This window comes from Mya arenaria, chromosome 2 (assembly GCF_026914265.1).
Source record: "Mya arenaria isolate MELC-2E11 chromosome 2, ASM2691426v1".
In the NCBI taxonomy this organism is placed as follows: Eukaryota; Metazoa; Mollusca; class Bivalvia; order Myida; family Myidae; genus Mya; species Mya arenaria.
In genome coordinates this window covers 32,804,724-32,811,677 of record NC_069123.1, presented here as the reverse complement: position 1 = coordinate 32,811,677, position 6,954 = coordinate 32,804,724, and the positions used below count along the sequence as shown (strand labels likewise).

General features: G+C 33.8%; 1 long non-coding RNA gene across 1 annotated transcript in view; it reads right to left on the bottom strand.

The window, feature by feature from the left end:
* LOC128222301 (uncharacterized) overlaps positions 1–4,290 on the bottom strand; it is a 5,231-nt gene extending 941 nt beyond the window's left edge. Inside the window, exons 1-3 of the long non-coding RNA XR_008259125.1 lie at positions 4,024–4,290; positions 1,315–1,523; positions 1–145 (exon numbers count right to left, since the gene is read on the bottom strand). The exon at positions 1–145 is cut by the window's left edge and continues 62 nt beyond it. This is a non-coding gene — a long non-coding RNA (uncharacterized LOC128222301). The remainder of the gene's footprint in view (positions 146–1,314; positions 1,524–4,023) is intronic.
* Between the last annotated feature and the right edge of the window lie 2,664 nt (positions 4,291–6,954).

The following is a 6,954-nucleotide window of genomic DNA, read 5'->3' as shown; positions in this document are numbered from 1 at the left end:
TGTATGGCTGGGTAATAGTGCTGCTCCAACCAATAGCGCAATTTTTCCTACAGGTGGACCAGCTCCTCAATATGGTTTCTGTCATGGCAGTGATAACAGTATGTAACATGCCCTTTTCTACTTTCCAGAGAATGAATCTTCCAATCTAAATTACAAATTTAAGAACAAATATATACATATGCACATGTAATGTTGTTAAAAACAAACCATTTAGATGCCACAAAACTATAAGATTTTAGGTGAAAATTGAGCCAAATCAAAACATTTAGTCATTTAAAGCTGCACTCTCACAGATTTACTGTTTTTACAACTTTTGTATTTTTTGTCTTGGAATGACCTATTTTTTTGCTAAAATATCTGCAAACCAGTGATATAAGACTACTGACAAAATATTAGATTGCAGACTTCCATATTTCAGGTCGAAAACAAAGGTTTTATGGCTTAAAGCGTTACTAACGGTTTAAGAAAAATGCATAAAACATTTTGAACTTAAATATAAACATTTTCTGACAAATTTATTGTCAGCAATCTTATATGAATGGTTAACATGCATTTTCACATAAATTGGCCCGTTCCAAGACAAAAAATAAATAAAGTAGTCAAAACATTCAATCTGTAAGAGTGCTGCACTCTCAGTCACAGATTGAAGGTTTTGACAACTTCTTTTACTTTTTGGCTTGGAATAAGCTAATGAAAAGCAGTATGAAAACTGATGAAATAAGACTGCTGACAAAAGATAAGATCATGTTTTTTATATTTACATTTGTAACTATTGGTTTTATGGTTAAAAGAATTACTAACGCTTTACTAATAATGAGATTTTTGGCACAGAACATCATCTTTTGACCGTATTAAAATAAGAAAACAGCGTTCCAATATTTTCAGTTGTCTTTTCTGACTGAATTAATATAAGAAAGCAGCGATCCCCTTTTTCCAGTTGTCTGTTATGTCCAGTGTTCAGAAATTCGCATAAAATAATTCATTTCAAGACCAAGAAATAAAAAAAGAGTTGGTAAAACAGACAATCTGTGAGAGTGCAGCTTAAACATATGACATGCATTATCAGCCAAGTGCAGACCTACTCACATCCTGGCTACACAACCAGTACATTCATCAGCTTTACTGATTCGAACCAGGCACATTTATATTGGTAGACTAGCATTTTACCATTCTGTGCTGGCCAGTAAAATTCTCATTTGAATTAGAATTCAAAATGTATATACCTTTGTTCATTTTTTTGCCAACTCTGTTTCAACTGAACTTCCTAAATGAATGAGAAGTTTCAAAAAATAATTACAATATCTCAGTAAATACCTGCATTTATGTGTTTCTTGTGCAATCTGTCAGCTTTGTTAGGCTCAGGTTTCATTTTGTCCACCTCAATACTTGTAATCTTCTAGTCTGATGTACTGCCATCCAATTTTTAAGTCAGGTCAGGCAGCCATTTCAGCTTTGTTCCAGTTGATTGTATCAGATGATGTTAACAATAATTATACTAGCCTTGTATCCAGGCACTTCTCAATCTGAAAGTTTACAAAAGAACATGGCCTGTAATATTTAATAAAAAAATCATAATTGTTTACTCCTGTGTGATGGGTTCTAAAGTAAACCTTTGAGAAAAGATGCTACTGGTATGGTGCTTGAACCCACGACCATGTGAACACTTGCATGGAGATCTGTCAAACTGAGCTAACTGGGTAACTGATTTTTAGGCAGCTCCCAGCTTGGCTCTACAATTGACAGGTGCATTATACATTATAGAGACAATAAATCAAACACTTGAAGCACTAGTCCAAATAATAGTAACTTAACTGATCTTTTTACAAATTTTAAAATGGCATATCCTTCACATACAATTTTTTGTACCAAAAGTGGGTAGCTATTCCGATTGGGATTCCGGGTCAGATAATTATATATATCTAAAATATGAGTTATGTACACAAAAAATAAAAGCTGACGAATTATTATGAGTTTGATGAGTGTTTTTCTTCATTTCATACTGTGTAAACATAATGATATAAACTGTTATACATGAAGATCACCTGCAAGGCTGCGGTGCATAGATTTACATAGATGTAAAATGGTTGTGTTTAAATGCATTAAATGCTTGTTTTGTGAAAAAAATCTTTGCACTTACATGGTAATTATAACTAAAATACGAATATAAACCTTTAATATCTATTTCAAACATATAATACTTATCTAACTATGATTTCAATATCTTTCAACCCACACCCTGTTTTGCACAAACCCAATTAGACGTAGGGGATTGGAAGAATCCCATATAACACGTCTATTTTTTTAGACTATTGAAGCATATATGTTCTTTTTTGATGGTTGAGACGTTTCAGGTTAAACAACAATTAAAAATGCGAAATAATTTTAGTGAATAATCAACTCTGAATTGAAAGTAACATGAAGATGTTGTAGTGAAGGATTTGCCATATATATATATATATATATATACATACATTTTTTTTAATCGTAAAAAGAGTCCGTCAACGTACAAATATTTAGACTAAGAGATGTAGATCAGCTAGATGTACCTTCTAGTCCAAATAATTGTACGTTGACAGATTTTTTTTACGATTTTTGATACAGCAAATCCTTCACGTACAAATTGTTTTGTACGAAAAGTGGGTAGTTATTCCGATCGGGATTCTGTGTTAAAGCATATTGCATCCATAACATATCATAAAAACAAGAAATATTACCAGATAATGTTATTTTATATAAATTCCGTAACCAAAAAGTAATATCAAGCAAATAATTATGAGTTTGATGGTTTTTTCTTCATTTCATTCTGTCAAAACATAACAATATATACATGAAGGGCACCTGCAAGGCTGCAGTTCACAATTTTACAACAATCGGAACATTTCGGCCATCAATTGTAACAACTCGCCATCTTCGGTAAGCTTCGAGAGGCTGAGGTGTTCAGATTGTTCGGCCAAGGCCGAGTTGTTACGATTGTATTATCTCGAAGCTTGTCAGAGGTGGCCGAATTATTACGATTGGGTCAAGTTGTTCCACTTGGCATAATTGTTGTCTGTGTCTTTTAATGAAAAGGTGAATAATGTGTTTTAATGCATTAAATGCTTTTTTTTTGCAAAATAGCTTTGCACTTCCATGGTAAAATATAAATATAAATCTTTACTTTATTATCCATTTCAACCATAAAATACTTCACTTAATACAATTTCAATATTTTTCAAACACCCCCGCTTTTTGCACAAAACCGTTTAGACGTTAGGGATTGGAAGAATCCCGTATAACACGTCTATTATTTCAGAGGCAAAAGTACAAGAATATACATGTGGGATAAATATGAAGATGACAACATCTCAACTGCTCAGGGAAGCCAGTCACCTGATTGGTATGGGTCCAATCCCAGTATCAATCGAAAACCGCAGCGAAGATGATGAGTAGTATGACAATAAATTGACTAATTGTGTATTGTGCTGTAAGTTGACAATATGTATTCAAGTATTTGTGATCTTCATGTTGATGATATGTATTGTATATCATGTATGTTTCCATTTTTACACATGTTGTGTATTGCATTATGAATTATGTATTACCATGTTCTATGCCCATATCATTGAATTTAATTTATTTATATAGTGCTTTTGTTATAACCATGTGCTTTAAACATTATTATTATTAACATCAATTATTTGTACTGTAACATGTGTTGTTCATTTATTGATTTGTAACAAATAATATTAATGCATCTCTTGTATTTATGTTACTATCATAAAAATAGCTACTATATTAATTGTCATGAACCTTAAAAGTCAATTTCTAACAGCTAAATAAACATCTATAACAGTGTAGCAAATGTGTGAAGTCTTGCATTCAAATGGCGATAATTACTAGTTATTATCACCTTTCAGGCAGTGTGCCATCACACAATAGCCACTATATAATACATATGTGGTTCACTTGGTCCTGAAATGGTACACTTAGGAACTGGTTCACTTGTGAAATGGTTCACTTCGTCCTGCACCCATGTACATGTACCTTCGTGTCCGAAATCGATCACTTCCTGGCAGCTCATTTCTGGATTGTCTCCATCTAAATTTAACATTTTTAGACGCATACATTGATGCCATTTTTGCTTCGATTGATGTTAAAGCAATAGCACTAAATACAGGTCGGTTATTTTGTAGAAGAACGTGTTCGAAGTAACATTCAATTTCATTTCCGCATAATCGCCGCCATATTGTGTATGACTTTAAAAACTACACCCTATAGTCCAAAATAACAATAGGCATAACGTTGACACACTGTGATAGGTATAATCCAAATAATTTACTCAAACAAATACAATAGTCCGATTGCTGCTGAAAAAAATCATTTGAAACATAAAAGCTATTTCACAAAATATTACATGACATGAACTCTTTAACCGCGTATGATTTATTTCTTAATAGCTTTCATTCATAAAATAAGTTCTTTGCCGGGGTTTGCCGGGTCAGTCTTGAATGCCGGGATATGTGTGACGTCACACGGGTGCAAACATGTGGTGTAGCTTACTATTGGTTGTAGGGTAAAATGACTTTGTATGTAAATGCTATACTTTCATTATTTTTCATTATTTTGTTCAATAAAACTCACCAAATTGCAACGGTACAACTATACTAAGAGTAACACGCAATGTTTGTCATAAAAAAGGCAATAACGCGTTAAATACACATAAGCAGGTACTTGACGCCCCACATTCACGTAAGTAGTTCTGTTGCTACGCAGGTGGTGTGTATTAATATATTCATGTTCAATATGTCGTGTCAGGCGACTAGTCGCGTTTCTGAAATACCGCTCTCTAAAGACTGTCGGCTTGCAGCCGACAGTCTAAAAACAAAGAATTTGATCGAAAGCATAGCTTATATAGATCATTTTCGTAAAAGTGATTAGGCTGGGCAAGTATATTAAAGAATCACTGTGTATTCGTAATGCTATTCTTAAAAATGTTCATACCTTGTTGATGTAGTTCAAAATGGATGCTTATTTTCGCACCTACCAAGTACATACATTTATATATCATATAATTTAATTTGCATAGATTATGTACTTTTGTAAATAATCCGTCTGTTCTGTTCTGATCTCCGGTATGTTAATTAGTAAACACGTTTAAAAAGGTCCGCTTGTGTACCTTTAACGGTGGTTTTCGAGTTATAAACATCAACAAGTTTTTTCACGACGATCGCGACAAAGACGCCGCCGCCGACGACGGCACCACGAAAATTGGTCAACTTATTTTCTTCTCAAAACGGACAACATAAAATGAACCTTCATTTGTAGATATCTTGCAATAATAACTGTAATTGGAACAGACCGAAAACATCAATTTAACAAAGTTGTTTTCATCATGTGTGCGCATTTCTTTATACTGGTTTTGCAAACCAAACATTTGAAACAAAGATTAGGCGACTACGAATTAATACAGGTTCTCATCCCCGCCCGCCCCCTCTTTTTTCCGCCGCCTCTTTAATTTTATTGTCTTAAAAAATAATGTTAAACAAGGGTCTGAATTTGCATATCGGTTCGGTACTGTCCGGGAACGGCGTTTATTCATGTCTATGGTGTCGATGTAGAACATTTACAAAAAGCAGAATAGTTATAATCGTTTTCGTGGCTCGTCTTAAGACACATGTATATGTTTCCTTATGCAGTACGAACGAGCGTGAACTTATATTCAACGGTGAAACAGTCATCTAAGAGAACTAAAAAAAATGTCAATCCCCGCCCCCATTTTAAAAAAAATGCATGAAAATCTAGCAATTAAATTATACTGGCCTTAGAGCTGTGACACCAAATAACACTTCTTATATTATATTATTAAGCTATAAATAATCAAGAATGATACATCTACAATTACGTAAATTAGGACGTAGAAGAAACTCATTGAAACGAAGAAACGCTTAATGGAGCTGAAAACATAAATCCACGCATCCAGACACGAGCCCGAGATTTAAGACGGGGCTCAATTGCTATTTAAGGGTCCATATATATTTTTATAAGGGTAAATGTTATTTTGGGTGGTAGTAAATTATCAGGCACCTGTTAGTTAAGACTGAGTACCGCCCGGCTTGATAGTTATCAGTGTAAGGAAAGTGATCTTTTGCAAAGGGTGGCCACTTATGTTTTTAGAGGATGCCCCATATAAGAGGAAACTACAAGTACTTACTGTCAGTGTCAACTTTAGACAAGAATTAGTGTTTTCGCTAGCGATTTTCATACTGAACCATTTAGCTTGTCTGCTAAATGGTGATACTTGGTAACGCATAATTATGTTTTCGAAGACCATGAAGTGCCAAAAACGAAGTTTTTGGCTATAACAGAATGGCACATGCACAATTGAATGCATATATTACATATGTTTTTAACCGACATGAATGCACTTGAATGCGATATATTTAGAAAATACCCCAAGTAAGAACTTATAAGAGATATTTTTAAATAGCCTAAGATAGACGTCGTGAATTTTTCTTAAATACCTCAAATAAGATAGATAAGAATATTATGGTTTAAATACCGTGCAAAATATTCTTAAATAGCCCAAATAAGACAGTGTGAATCATTCACACCATCGCCCATGTGCGACATAGTGCGAGTATATGCCTTAAGAAAGATATTCTGAGAGTTTATATAGTTTGACATTATTGGAAAGAACTTCCTTCAGGATAATGGAGTGTTTCCTTTTCTCACATACGTTATTTCCAGTGGTAGAATTGGAACTGTATATTTACTCTATGAATGTGACTAACTTTCATGAAGTTTTGCTTCCTTCTGAAGCAATAATCAAGCTAAAAAGAATACAAGGACAATTATTTTGGTCAAAAGTTTTCAAAACAGCGCAAACAATTTATGTTTTCTTCACGCAGTTCGATATTTCTTTGTGTTATAAAAGTCGGCACTGCGTACATAATACCTCATGTTTGTCTGTCTGCC